At 33.1% G+C, this 15254-nt stretch overlaps 1 protein-coding gene across 3 annotated transcripts in view; it reads left to right on the top strand.

Annotated features, from left to right (window-relative positions):
* The first annotated feature begins 3110 nt into the window (after nt 1-3110).
* Nucleotides 3111-15254, top strand: part of LOC129805570 (uncharacterized) — a 34500-nt gene continuing 22356 nt past the window's right edge. Inside the window, exons 1-3 of one of the 3 annotated variants that reach the window (XM_055853570.1) lie at nt 3111-3308; nt 4429-4598; nt 4720-4827. The gene's annotated coding sequence lies outside the window, so the exon portion shown is untranslated. Of the gene's footprint in view, nt 3309-4428; nt 4828-15254 lie in introns of all 3 variants that reach the window. The other 2 variants (XM_055853568.1, XM_055853567.1) reach the window with 2 other exon arrangements.

The following is a 15254-nucleotide window of genomic DNA, read 5'->3' as shown; positions in this document are numbered from 1 at the left end:
GAGTAAGTACTTTTGGCCACTTTAAGGTTTCATGTGCTTGTAATTTTTATAATCTTTATTTAAATAAAATGAAATTTTGTACAAAGATACCTTAAAGCCGTTTCTTCCTAATAATCCAAGAGAATTCCCAATTTTTTTTGGATATTTTAATGAAAAATGCATTTTATGCAACTATGCATGTTTCAGTACTTTTGGCCACTTTGTAAGCACTTTTGGTCACTTTTTTTCAATAGAATTTTAATAAAATAACAGAAGAAATAGCTCTCGAAAACTTTCACAAATATACAGCACAAGTTCTATTCTTATTTAACACCAATTTTATGTGATTATTAGAGTATTTTAAACGACTTTTTGCACATTTTATATTTGATGTAAAAATCAGTTAAAAGTCACGATCGGTTTTACTGAAATCCGCGAGGTGCGTCACGTGTAAAATGTATGGGAAAATGAATGGCCAAAAGTACTTACACAGTCGAAAAAAGTAAGCTCTTTTATCCACATCCGATTTTCATTTAATTTGTTAGAAAATTTTATTAAGGATGATATCACAATAAAATTTAGTTAATTAAGAAATGGACTTTCATTGAATAACATCAAATATTTTCATCAAAAATATGAAATACTGCAAAACAATTTCACTTAACATTAAGTTTCTTAAGAATCCCATGTATTTTAGTGATTGTTTACCTTGTCGAGAATTTCTTTCAATAACTGGGAATTAATCAAGTTGATACAAAATCAAATATGGTTTTCTGACTCGTTACCCGTCAAATAATATCTGCAGATATCTTTAAGATTTCTGTAGAGAAAATCTACACCTCTACAGAATATCTGCAGATAAATTCTGTAGATATTCTTACGAATTTTATTTGGGCTTGGGACAAAATTCGTCAGAATATTTCGGCAGATTTTCTGACGAATCTCTGACGAATTTCTGTAGATATTCTGTAGATTTTTTCTACATTCCAGACTTTCCAGACAAGATGTGTCAGAAGAGATGGAAAAATTTTTCACTGAAGTTTGCAAAATTCTATAGAGTTATTCTTAGTGATATCACGGTGTTTATATAAAATAAAGAATTCTGCGACGCCGTGTTACAAGTAGAGAAAAGTGAAGTGAAAACTTTAAACAGAGTGTCGACCAAAATTTCGTGTTTTTGTATCATTCGATTGGCGATTTTTAAGAAATTAGTATTTTTGCTCGCAGTTTTTTTACTTATCTAAAATGTGTACTCGGTAATGCTTGTTAAGCAGAGCATACAATTTTCTTTATAACTTCTACAGTTTCTTCATAAATCAACAATATTTTTGTGAAGTAATGGAGGTTATGCAGATTTTCTAGGGAGAAATTCTGCCGAGAATCTGCAGATTTTCTCTGAATGTACTAGAATATACCGTTAAAATTCAAAAAAACCTCCGAGTAAAATCGGCAGGTATAGAGCAATGATTTGACGGGTAGATTAGAGGTCACGAAATAAGACCCATTTTCCTGTTCTGAATGAACACATAATTGCCTTACAATATGTGATTTTATAGTAGAGTTCCTCAAATTTGAACATTTGGGGGGTATAGATGACATTTCTCACTCCTCAAATTTGAACGATATTTTCAAAAATGTAACGGAATTCATGCGAATTGCACTTTCCGTAAATTAAGATAAACAACTTTAGAGAATATATCAATGTTATTTATTGTGAAATAAATGGAATTTGGTGCGGAACTTAATATAATACGATAATATTGAGGAAATACCAGAGAAAAAATGGCATTCCACGCAAAACTTTCTTCACATAACCTCAAATTTTACAGTTTGAACTCAACCGTCGTTCAAATTTGAGGAACTCGACTGTACTTTAGGTGGCCAAAAGTGCTTACATGGCCAAAAGGGCTGACTCTACCCTAATTCATTTTCATTGCTGAACACGTGCATACATAACCTCAAAATTATTTTTTTAACACTTTAAACCCGCGCCAAAAAATCAAACTACCAAACTGGGCATAAAAGGGGCATAAAAATGTCAGTGTAGATATTCTCAACAAAAAATCAATTTTTCAATAGTTTTTCATTACATCACTGAGAAAAAAAAGAGGGTGCGATTAACTTTTTTTCCTCATAACTTTAACACTTTTTAGGTGTAAAAATATATCAACATTTTTTAATGTTAATTTTACACCTTTTGAGGGTAAAATCAACATAAAAAAAGGATAACTTTAACCCCCAATACACCTAAAAAGGGTAATATTTACACCGATTTCAGATCAATACTGCAGGGTAAAATTAACATTTCCGGAATGTTATTTTAACTTTTTCGGATTTCTCTAAGTGATTAGACTTCTATAGCAGTTCTAGGACTCATAAATTCATTTTCCAATAAATATTTTCCCATTTTCTTGTAATTTTTATGTAAATTTTATGAAAATTGAGAAAAAATGCCAACAGATTTTCGTAGCAAAAAGGCACTTTCCATTGAATTTCTTTTTAACTAGCAATTTGGCAAGGATTTTATGGCTCATTGGCTCATATCAATATATTTTCCTGTAAAATTTTTAAATTCTCATATATAAGTTTGCGCTTTTTTTAAGAAAATTTTACGGGAAATTCACACAGGAATTTGAAAAGAAAAACAAAGCGTGCAATGAAGTTTCACATTATTTTTCTCTACTCTACAGTTACAGTATCATTTAATAACAATTCTAAGTCTTATATTATTCAATTTTTTAATCAATCTTTTAACATTTTCAAGTATTTATTGCGATTTTTTCGAATCGTGATCTAACTCAAAAAATGTTAAAATCTTCCCGCCCTTTGGCAAAATAATTCCCGCCAAAAATTTTCATATTTCCTGCACTAAAGTAGAAGTAGGAGTTATTTTGTGATTTTCACAGTTAACCCAGAACAAATATATTTTTTTTTTAATTTTCACTCAACATATCTCGTATTTGTACATAAGAAATATAGTTTCTTTAATTTATTTATTGGAGGTTGATCAAGAATATTTTTTGTAAGTGAAAGGGTTAAATTTTTAAATGTATGCACACTGCTGCCATCTGTTGTGTGAATTTCAACTGTCATCCCATTTACAAAAAAACTGATTGGTAAAAAGTTCAGTTGGGTGGTGAATTTGCCTTCATTGTGCTTTCATTTAGAAGAAGAAGAAGATGAGTGAAGAGAATCGGCGTGAAAAAAATCATAGTACAACTCGATTATGATTGTGATAGTAGCAATTAGTGTGTGATTAACAGTTGACAAGGTGGAAAGACACATGGTGAAGAGTGTTTCGGTGGATTAGCGGAAAAATCATTGGATTTGTAAGGAAGAAAAGACGAATAAAAAATTTTTTCCCCTCTCCTTGACACCTCATGCCATCTTATGTGAGCTACTCGAAACAATAAATAAAAAAAAGACCGCGGCGGGGAAGTGAAGTAAATAAAAGAAACTGGTGAGGGGAAGTAGAGTTTGGTGTGTGCGTGAGAGCTTTTTCCTTCGCGAGTCGCGTTTTTTTGTGAGGTGCGCGCGTGTATTGGACGATGTGAAGCTTTAAGTGGGGGTAAAAATGCGAATATTCCCGGAGATTTGAGCCATTTTGAGGCACTTTGGGGCCCCATGGTGATTAAATGGCGCATCAAGGGTGTCCATTGTACGTCCCTTGAAAGTTGTAGTGGGTAATATTGGGGCTTTTGCCGGTGCAAATAGGAGAAAAAGTGAATGAAGAAGGGTCGCCATTGATTCTCCTCAAAAAAATTCATGTAAAGTTACATCAGTGATGTAGAAAATGGATTTCTTTGTTACACGATCAATGGGCATAGCTAGAATGGTTTTAAAACTAAAATTTGTTAATTTATTTAGCTTATTTGCTAAGAATTAATGTTCTCAATGCATGATAGAAGCTTGATAAGGGGAAGAGAATATTCTATATATGATTACACGTGTGTAATGTATTTTAACATCTTGCCATTTGACATTTTTCTAATATTGCCGTCTCTCTCATTCCCATGGCATCTCAGTTAGCTTTGGATCCTGTGCGAGCGAGATAGTAGGCGTATAACAAAAAAATGATGAAATGTGATTCGACCTCCTAAGTGTTGGTGTTGGATGTAAAAAATCTTCCGGGATTAATTTCTGGCTTCCGAGAAGATCTTTTCATGCAATATTTCCACACAAAACCAACCCCTGGGCATTAAATCTTCAGAATTAGATGAAATTCCATGGATTTTTCTGTCAATCGTGGGTGAAAAAATGTCGATAAATATCGATGTAACCTTCAGGACGTCAATGTAGTGGTTTAGAATTTTACATGAGACCAAGGAGAGGGAGAGAGAGAAAGAGAGCGTCAACCCTCGAAAATTCCCTTAAATTGTGAAAATTTAATCACAATCCAGTGATTTTTCCTTTCACTCACACACGAATCCCTTTTACACGACCCTTCAGAAGGAAATCAACCTTTTTCCCGAAAAGTGCTGAAAAATTTTGTAGACTCTGATTTTGTTGTGAAAATTCCCATGAAAATCCGCTTGAGAACTAAGTGTGTGCGGTGAAAAAGATAAAAAAAAGTGCCGAAATGGAGCTGGAGAAAAAAGAAAAACTGTGAAAGTTTGAGGGTATTTTTTTAATTTTAAAGTGGAAGAAAAAAATTCCAATTAGATGTTGAAAATTATCAGCAGAGAAGAAAATAAGTGGACTTTTCCTCTGTGAATTTTCAATCAACAAATTTTTCGCCAGGATGCCTCTCAAATGTCTCACAATGGACCACCCGGAATTCATATCGATCCATCCAAATTGACCAAGAACGTGGAGATTGATGGGAAAGGGCGCTTTTGCAATTAATGTGTAAGTGTTAAAATTTACCATAATACCAAATATACTACTTCCCATTTCCTTGCTGACTCCAATCCAGAAAATTTGTGGAAAACAATTTAAAAAAAAAAAAACGAAAATTTTCCTCCCAAAATCGTCTGATCCTTTTTGGGCTGGAAAAAAATTCCTTTGTTCCCACGGGCGAGAGAGAGAACGCCGCTCTCACTCACACTCTCACCTTGGCGATTGCATCTCTCTCTCAGTGTCCAGACGAAATACCAATACTCACGGAAGACAGAGAGAGAAGGCAAGGAAAATGAGCGCCGTCAAAGTGACAGAGAGAGAGAGAGAGTTTTCGAAGCATGTAAAATTGAGAGGATGCCGGAAAGTGAGGGGCAGCGCAAATCGCAATCACAAACCACTTGATCGATAAACGTATACAGAATCAAGAAAATGTAGATCGAAGGATTGTAAACACTTAGGGTAAGTGTGCCAAATTCCGGCCAGCTTGCAATTTCGGCCACCTTTTTTGTTCCTCGAATTTCCATGAACTTTTAGATTTTACGTACTCTACAGATTATACAATGCAAAAGAATAACAAAAAATGTAGCTTCGATAAACAAGATGCTAAAAAGACTTTGGAAGGATTCCAGAAAGGCAAGGAACTAACCATGAGAATGAAGATGGCCGAAATAGGGTACCAAAGCTATGTCTATATTTTTATTCATTTTAAAATGTATTAATAATGATTTTAGAGTAAATAAAGACGGTAAACTCTTTGCAAGGTTCCAAGCAGCACTCTTTCAGAAGAAAGAATTAAAAAAAATCAATTTGTATTTAAAATATTACATTTCAAACTAGAAACTTTGACGCTTGCATGCAACTATGCCGAAATTTGGCACACTTACTCTATATATTTTATTATTTATTTATTTTTGATGTACCGGGATTTTTTTTGCCATTTTTTGCATTTTTCATTTTACAAATTTTTATTTAGATTACATTGCATATGAGAAATATGTCCATTCAGACACTCAGTCATTTGCACCGAGCGGGACTCGAACTCACAACTGTGTCTGTCGAGTCAGGGATCACACCGCCCAAGAGCCAAACACTCTTATCAATTGCAAAGACCTATACAAATATAGTAAAGATGCAGGACGGCATTATGCCCAGCCTAGCGCACATTAACTTTTGTTTGTAAACATGTTTTCGGAGCTTCCTGTGAGAGGGAGTTAGATCTAGATATCGACGGTTCCATTCAGGAGAGCCATTTGAATTTGGCGATTTCCTATGCTACCCGTATACAGTAGAGTCTCGCTATAGTCCATATTTGGTTTCAAATTTGACACTTGGGTCGCACTATAGTCCATGTAATTTTTTAAAATTATCAACGATTTTTAGTATTGAAATTGCTCGACGGCTTCCACTTTCTTTGCGATTGTGGTACTTGTCCTCGCTCTCTTCATTATGGATCACAATTATCACAACTACTTAATAAAGTTTGCCAAAAATATTAAAATAAATATGCATGTCGCATACTAAAAAACATAACCTAACTTAAAATCAGTGTTTTGAAATCAACGGTCGATAAATTGTGGACTATAGAGCGATGGCTTATAGCGAGACTCTACTGTAATTTTTTTTTCGAAAGTCTCAAATATCTCGTTTCTCGAACATCGGATGACCACAAAATTTTCACCAGTTATAGATCTCGGTCTTAGGAACAACATATCTCTCGGAGTAATATAAAGCTAAGTTGACTTAGCATAGTATGGCATGGAGCCGTCGATATAGTCATAACGTTCACTCTCATAGGCAGTTTCGAAAACATGTTTACAAAACAAAAGTTATTGTGCGTTGGGCATTATACTTTGTGACCTGTTTTTACTTATGGCTTCCCGGCCTTCATCTTTTCTTAACTCTTTCCGGACCACAACATATCCAGCGAACGGATTTCAGTTAAACTCACTTTATTGTAAGTCTTAGTGGTCATATATGAAACTTTTGTAGAGAAAGAATTCTTTCCACCTCTGGGAAATTGGAAAACTCATGGGTACTCTCGTCCCCAAAAGAACGAAAAGGAGACAAACTTGAATTTTCCGAAAGCCATTAATATCAATTTTGTGAATAATTTTTGCGTGTCAAATGACTCCTTTACAAGGTTGATTACTAAAACAAGAAGAATTATTGGCCAGTATCTTCTGAGATGTCCAGAGTGGTCAAGAAGACACCAAGTTCCTGCTTGCCAACAGATCCCTCAAAATATTTCACACAATAACACTTTAAAACACATTTCTCTCAACACGATGTTATTACAGACACATTAAGCTTTCTCAAGACCCAAAAAAAAACACTTCATCGACAATCAGAATTCACCAAAATCAGAAAGAATAGGAAAAACTTCCCAGAAAGCAATCTCCCTCGCTACCAAATGTCAAAATTATCGGGCATATTTGCAAAAATTTCGCTCCCGCTTGGAATTTTCCCACAAGGTTTATTTAAGGTACTTTCATGCTTCGCAAAACGGCGGGCATTGGCGGGATAACCTTACATTTGACTTCTAGATTTTTGTGGACGAAAGTACCCATAAAGTTTGAACAAGTTTTTTGAAAATTTAAGAAATGTTTTTCCAATTTATGTAATCTGTAATTGTTAGTTATCATACTTATTGGCCCCAAGAGGCTTTTTCTTATTCTGGTCAAAAAATGTCAGGATATCTGCAAGGAAGCAGAAAATCGAAAATTCACGATTTTAGACCAAAAATATCTAAGCTCAGGAGTTAATTAGGATCCTGCAAAAAATATCATAGATTTGGAGATCCTTATAGTTTATAATCATCCATAAGAATCGGATTTTTATCGATTCTAAATAGTACAAAAAAAATTCTTTTTTCCATGGGTGCCCCCCAGAGTCCTAAAGGAGACGAAAGAGTTAAAAATGATTTCGGAAACCTCAAAATTAAAAATATTTATTGGGTTATGATAGCACATCACATTTATTTTAGTTTTCAGAATCATTTTTTATAAAAATTGCAACGAGGCCATAACTTAAGACAGGGCACAATAAAAGTTATTGTGCGCTGGGCATAATGCACAACACACAATAACTTTTATTTGTAAACATGTTTTTGATATTTTCAGTGAGAGTGAAAAAGATCTAAATTTAGCCATTTCGCTCTATGTAGGCAGAATGATGATCGAGAGTAAGGGCCTTGACAGACATGAGGATTAGCCGAGAGACGGCTTAGCGTAATTATATTAAAAATAATGGTTAAAGTGCATTTCCATCATTTTCCACTAAGTCGCCTCTCGGCTTAGGCCTTAAGTGTGTCTAGGGCATAAGGGATTATTTTTACGCTTCGCACACACTCTGGTTTCGAACACTTCGTATTTTTCCATATTCCTTACAAGAATCTGACCTAATTTATTTCAGAAAATTTGTGACTAACAATTAAGTATTAAAATATATTGCTATAGATAGGTCTGATTTTTTAAAGGAATATAGAAAAAAAATATGTCTTTTAAACCAGATTGTGTGCGATGTCCTTCCTCTTCTCGTGGACCCATTTTAGTTTTTAAATTTATTTTTATAACGTTAGAAGAACCTCAATAATGTAAATAATCCCGGTCTGGAACTCGTTTGCATTATTTGAGTCACACTTTAATTTATTGTGGACCCTAGAATAAGATTATTATACGCAGAAACTAATACAAATATAAGGGAAAAGAAGAGTATCGCGTTTCCAAAATACAAAATCATATGTCAGTTTTTTTGCCTTATGAGGTACCCCTTGCCGGAAAGGCTTTTTAAAGGGCTGCGCCGGTAGTTTTCGCTCTCTTTCGCCCCTCACCGTCCCTATTCATGCATAATCTCTCTCTTTCTCGCTCCCGCATTTTTGGCTACTTCTATCATGCTCATTCACATTGCCGGTAGTGTTAAATTACACGTGTATAAATACAGTACTTTGTGGCACAAATTACGTGTGTGGACTTCATGATAAGGGGTGAGAGCTTTTGAGAGACATTTCACAGAGGTATTTCGCAATTCTATTATCGCAGGATATGTTGCAAAATTATTGCTACACAAAGAACAGAAGATATAGAAGGAAGGCTTTAGATTTAAAACAATATTTTTGCGATTAAATCTTTTCTGTTCTTTTGTACTCTTCGTATACTCCTCTAATCAGTTTCAATTATAATATTGTGTTAACGTTTATTGCAATTAAATTAAAGTGTGAAGGGTTTAAACTGCTAATTTTAGAATTCGAGCGTTGAAACAAGGATAAATATATGTTTTAGTTTGTGTTTTAGATAAATTTTGTGTGTTTATTTGTAATTTTAATGAAATATTACTGTGTACGAAGAACATAATTTCATTTTATTTATTTATTTAGTTTGATATATTTATTTTACTGTATTTAAATGTATGTATGTATAAATTTTTAACTATTGTTATAGTATAAATTCAATGAACTTTGTTAGTTATTAGGGGAGAGTGGGGCAAAAAATAACAAAACAGGTATTTTTTTTACCAGTTTCTTTAATTTAATTTAATTTAAAATTTTTACATTATTTCTATATTTCACATGAGCATTGAAAAAAGAATAAAAAGAAGAGCGTAGAGAGAATGAAGATCGCTTCTTTGTTAAGATCTTTTCCTTTAGTCCATCTGAAACAGTGCAGAAATCTCAAAATTATGCCTTTGCACTTTATACCACAAATGAAGCAAATAATATTATTTTTTGCGAATTTGTCCCAATAGTTTTGAGAATCCCCACAAAATCGAGAAAATAGTTTGAAAAGAACTTTTTCTATACACAGAAAAAATATTTTATAAAATTGTTCGTAACAATACAATAACAATATAGACATCGTCGGTTGCCTCAGCAACTGTGCTAACTGCATTTGCTTTGCGTCAGCATTCGTTGTAAATAACGCATCACTGCGCGACGTTTGCAATGAATGCAGACACAAAGCAAATGCAGTTAGCACAGTTGCTGAGGCAACCGACGACATATAGCCTTGGGTAATATTTCTGCCACCTTGATTCTCATAGTTCCTTGCTCTTCCGGAATTCTTCCAAAACCTTTTTCACATCATCTCGTTCGCCGAAGCGACATCATTTATTATTAATTTGCATTCCTTGGTATCTAGAGTAAGTAAAAAATAAAATTTAAGAAAATTTCATGAGAATTTGAGAAAAAAAGGAGTGTCCGATATTGCAACCTGTCCGAAATTATGTACATTTCCCTTATTTAAACGATTTTCTCTTTTTCAGAAACCCTTAACTGAGTTTAGACTTTACTTGTAATAATATTGTATACGTACAACATTTCATAAAGAAACTTACTTAAATTTCTCGCAAACGAGACTTCTATATATACGTTATAAGATTGTTAATCCCATGTCGGGTGAAAATTATTGAAGTGAAGTTTAATGGATGCGATTCGAGCCCGGTATAGGGTAAAAGGAACACCTATTGACACCCTACTCTGTACCATTTGGGATATGAAACTTGAACATCTCTGTTTATAGTAAAAGGTATATCACAGAAAAAGCGTTATATTACTTATATTTTACTTTATACACTAAATAATTTTCAACATTTTGATAAAAGTGTCAATAGGGGTTCCCTGTCGAACAGACGTTCCTCCGACCGAACACAAAATTTGAACACTTATCCTTATCGAAAAACGTAAATTAATGAAAAACGCCATATTACTTACATTTTATTAGATACATTAAACAAATTTCAACATTTTGACAAAAGTGTCAATAGGGTATCCCTGTCGAATGGTGTTCATTCTATCCTAGTTGCATCATACTGAAAAAAATATTTTGTAAAATTGTTCGTAATTGTTTGTGTATTTCTCTTGAGGATTTACGTAATGCTCATAAAACGTATTACCTACTCAAATGCTCGTAATATTTTCACATTTTTGTAATATGATCACTTGAGGAGCATTTTTTGCTCTTTTACAAACATGTGTTCGTAAATATTCGTAAACACACGAAAAAATGTTCGTAAAATTTTGTCATTCTCCTAAAATTTCGTTAAACAAACAAAAATGTACGAGCAAAGGTTCGTAAAAGAACAAAAAAACTGCTCATCTAGTGATCATGTTGCGAACAATGTTTGTGAAAATATTACGAACATTTATGAACATTTACGATTTACGAGTATTTCGTAACTTTTTTCTTGAATGATCTCCGTAAATTTTTTTTCTGTGTAGAGATAATAGTGGAAAATAGGGGAAGGCTTTCAGGTTTCGCACACACTCTAGGTTCGGACAATTTATACTTTTATCATATTCCTTTAATGAATATGATGTACTTTTTTCAGGATGTGTGATTTAAGACTATCTAATATTTAAATTATTCTCCCTCCGTCCCGAAAAAAGTTATATTGCCACTATCAGAATATTTAGAGATATGGGAAAGATATGAAGTGTTTGAGGCTACAGTTTGTGCGAAACCCAAAAGCCTTCTTTTAATCGTCGGATAAGTTGTAAAGTAGTAAAATTATAGTAGTAAAATTAAAAAAAACCTCTTGAATAGAGTAAATTAAGCTAATTCAAAACCTGTTCCAAGTGGAAACTTTTCGCTACTCCAAATGGAAACATCATTTTTTTCCATGATAAATACAGTATTAAATTTTTATTTATAAATTTTCTATACCTCAGTTTCATTATTTAGTTCATTTTGCTCCAAATAAAGTGAAAATCCATTCAAATTCCCAAATATTAATTTATAAATTTCTCAGAAAAATTAAAAGTGTACGTTTTCACCATCGAATTTTTCATCAATCAACCATGTTTTCTAAAGAAAAACACATTAGGGTGATTGTTCTTTATTATTATTTTTTTTACATATATGTAATATTTCTGGCAGAATTATGTGAAATTAAGTACTAATCTTTATTGTTAACGGTACGTGAAGATTTCAACTGAAATAATTACCTATTTCGTGAACAAAAAGGGTTTTTCTGAAGTGTCTGCAAATGTTTCAATTGGAAATACCGGAAATATTATTTTTCTTTTTAGAGATTTTTTTATTGTCTCAGATGGGAAAGGAGAAAAGACCAGGAGGGGAATTCTGTAACGCTCTGGCAATGCCATATGACAAATTGGGCTCGAATCTTAGGAGACCTTTTTTGAAAATGCGATTCTGTAGCCGTAACATTGTCATTTCAGCTCACGGGGCATTGTCAGAAGTCACATATTTGAGATTTCTGTCAATTCAAATGACAATGAATTTTGTTAAACAAATCAACCAAGACGAACTGTATTTTCATAAATTCATCAAGTAAAGGGATTTCATTAAAAAGTCAATGAATTGCATTTTCGAACTCATATGATATGATAAAAAAAGGTCGAATGGCATTGTCAGGTTTCGAACTCACGCGTGACAATGCCACGAAAATTACAGAATTCCCCTAGAGGAACAAGAACAAATCCTACACTCAAGAGCTACTCAACAGGGTTTTGGAAGCTTTTCGTCGCAGTTTCACTTACACTGTTTGTCTCCAATTAGAAAATTTCTCTTTTTTCCATTTGGATTGATTTGTTTTCAATAGAAGCATTTTGCACTCGTGTATTTTTCTTGTATTTAAGAAGTTTTCAAATTAATCTAAAGAATTTTCGCTAAACAGTAACATTATAGAAGAGTCAAGGAGCAAATTTATGTAATTCTCTTCAGAAAAATATTAACTTAATGTGATGAATCTTCTGTTAACGTTAAAGCGTCCGGAAATGGTTTTGAATTAGGACATTTACCCTATGCTCTTTAGAAATCGACTAAGTTTTCTCAGAGCTCATCATGAAATTAAATATCCGTTTTGACAAATTTTGCCCATCTCTCCAAAATTCTAAATTTTGGCATAATACTCATGAACTTTAGAATTTACAGAATTTAGGATATTTCAGTAACATTAATTTTACGTAAAATTAATTTTAATCTTTGGATCACAAAGGAAGATTACGCTATAGTATATGAATTCTAGAATTCTCTTTCATTACAAAGTAGAAAATGTAATTATTTATATGCTGAGTGTAATATAATAGGGCAGTTTGCCGGTATTTTTGAGTGAGATAGACTGTGTAATAATGCAATGAAAAGGATCTTTTTTTTTGTGGTTTGGTTCTATTTCCATTCTAATATTCTCTCTCGCTCTATCTTAAGGGATAAATTACAAGTCCTTTGTCCTTTCCCTTCTCCACCCTCATCCCTCTTTCTCTTTTTTTGCTTTCCTATCCCAGAGATTGAGTTCATTTTTAATTGTACCTCTCTCTCTCCTGGTTTCTTCCCCTCCTCTCTTTCTTCCACTCTCTCCGTAGAGCCAAAAAGGGCTAAATTTGAGGAAAGGAAAAAAGGGCCTCAACAAAGGGAGAGTTTCAATGGGAGAGTGAGAGGAGAGGATGTTGTTAATGAAAAGAAAAATGAAAAAGAGGATCTTTCTTTTGGGATTTACAAAAGTCATATAGGTTTTTTGGGGTGAGAGATAAGAAATCTCAGGTGATTTTGAGGATGGTGGTGAGAGTGAGAGGTTCTTATTTGACCTTGAAACTCCATCACAGGTGAATTTCTCATAAATCTCAATGGAAACAATGTCTCCCTTTCTCTTCTTTTTGATGTCAATCTCTCTCTCACATATTTTTTTCAGAGAGAAGAGAGACAATGAGAGAAAGAGAGTGAGATTTGTGAGAATGTGTTTAAGTTAAATTCTTTGGTTTTAGGGGAAAGCTTTTAGGATTCGCACACATTCTGGTTTTTGAACACTTCACATTTTTTTCTATATATTCCTTTAATAAATTCGACCTATTTTTTTCAGGAAATGTGTGACTTAAGACTAGTTATTAGGTCTGATTCATTAAAGGAATATGTGAAAAATATGAAGTGTTCGAAGGTAGAGTGTGTGCGAAACCTGAAAGCCTTCCCTCCTATTAGATTTATTTTAATTCAATGGATAATTTTTGTAATTGCTTCGATAATTTAACAAAGTAGAAAAAACGATGAAAATTATATAAGGGATATAATTATTCAAAATTAAAACCAATAATAATAAAGTGCTTTCTTTGAACTTTAATTTAGGGTAAAGGCTCATAATTTTGTCCAGTCTGCTTATAAGCATCGATGTTCCAAGTTTGAAGTGCGATATTTTCAATACTAATTTATTTCTTTTGTTACTGTCTTTTCAGAAGGGTTGTTTAGAAACTTGGAAAGGGTTTATTGTCTTTGTTTTTACTAAAATTAGTCTTAATACGTTTAAAAATGAATTGCTATGTAGAGGTGAATTTGACTCTTATTTTGGACAACTTGGTTATTAATTTGGACAACTTGGCTGTAAATTTGGACAGCTAATCCGCCTCAACAGGATGACCATTGTTCTTCATTTCATGAACCAATCTTACCAAGTCCTTTTCCTATTCATTTAAGGGAAACGTAGAATGTCACAAGAAGCCCGGAAACTTTCCATATCATTCATTAAAGTGAGTTGACTTCGGTATTCCAAGTATGTGCGGATTCGCTCATATCGTTCGCAGAGATGATGCTTCTTTGTTTCTCCAGGCATTTGTCCAACCTAGTCATCACAAAAGCTAAAACTTCACGAAATTTTGTGAGAAAAACATCTGTCCAAAATAAGGAGTATCACCTCACTGGTGAATGTCTTAGAAAATTTCCCATTTTTCACACGAAAAATCTAATTCACAAGGCAAATCTCACTTCAGATCAAATGTACAAATCACCACTAACGTGAATCAACACAATATTCAATGAGTATTCAATAATATCACTCAAAAAAACCGAAGAAACATTGTTAGTACTTCACCACAGCTAAATAAGAACTGAAGTAAACAAGAAGTTCTGTCATATTTCTCGTAAGCAATTGCTCACACTGAATTTTCAACAAAGCAATTTCAACTCAAATCATATTCAAAATTTAACATATTTAGTGTTAAAATCTTCCAAAAAGAACAAATATTTAGATAGAATTCATTATTCATCAAATATTGGAATAAAAATCCATAATTTTAATCAATTTATTTTTAGTGTCCAATTTTATCCTTAAAGTGTCCAAAATAAGAAACTGGTCAAAATTATGAGCCTTTCCCGTATTTTTGAATTCTCTTTCTTTGGTTTTTCTCTCACTTGCTCCCTTGGAACTTTTACTCTGCCTCTCGTTCTCTTCATTATTTAATCGAGAGTGAGAGTTTTCTTATTTTCTTATAGAAAAAGGATATTTTTCCTCTTTTATTTATTTTTTTCGACAGAATTTATTGCTTTCTATTGTGTTTTTAGTATGTTCAATGAGGAGAAAAGGGTAGTTATGTAGGGTTCTTGTCCTCTTATATTTGGGAGAACCACAAGAAAGCACAAGGCTATTTCAGGAATTTTCTGTAGGAGTGGATTTTTTTTTTGATTCATCCCTAAAGGAATTGGATCCCTGAAGAATCCTTT

The sequence above is a fragment of the Phlebotomus papatasi genome, chromosome 3 (assembly GCF_024763615.1).
Source record: "Phlebotomus papatasi isolate M1 chromosome 3, Ppap_2.1, whole genome shotgun sequence".
NCBI lineage: Eukaryota > Metazoa > Arthropoda > Insecta > Diptera > Psychodidae > Phlebotomus > Phlebotomus papatasi.
Note: the sequence above shows the minus strand (reverse complement) of the source record. Positions and strands in the feature narration are given on the sequence as shown.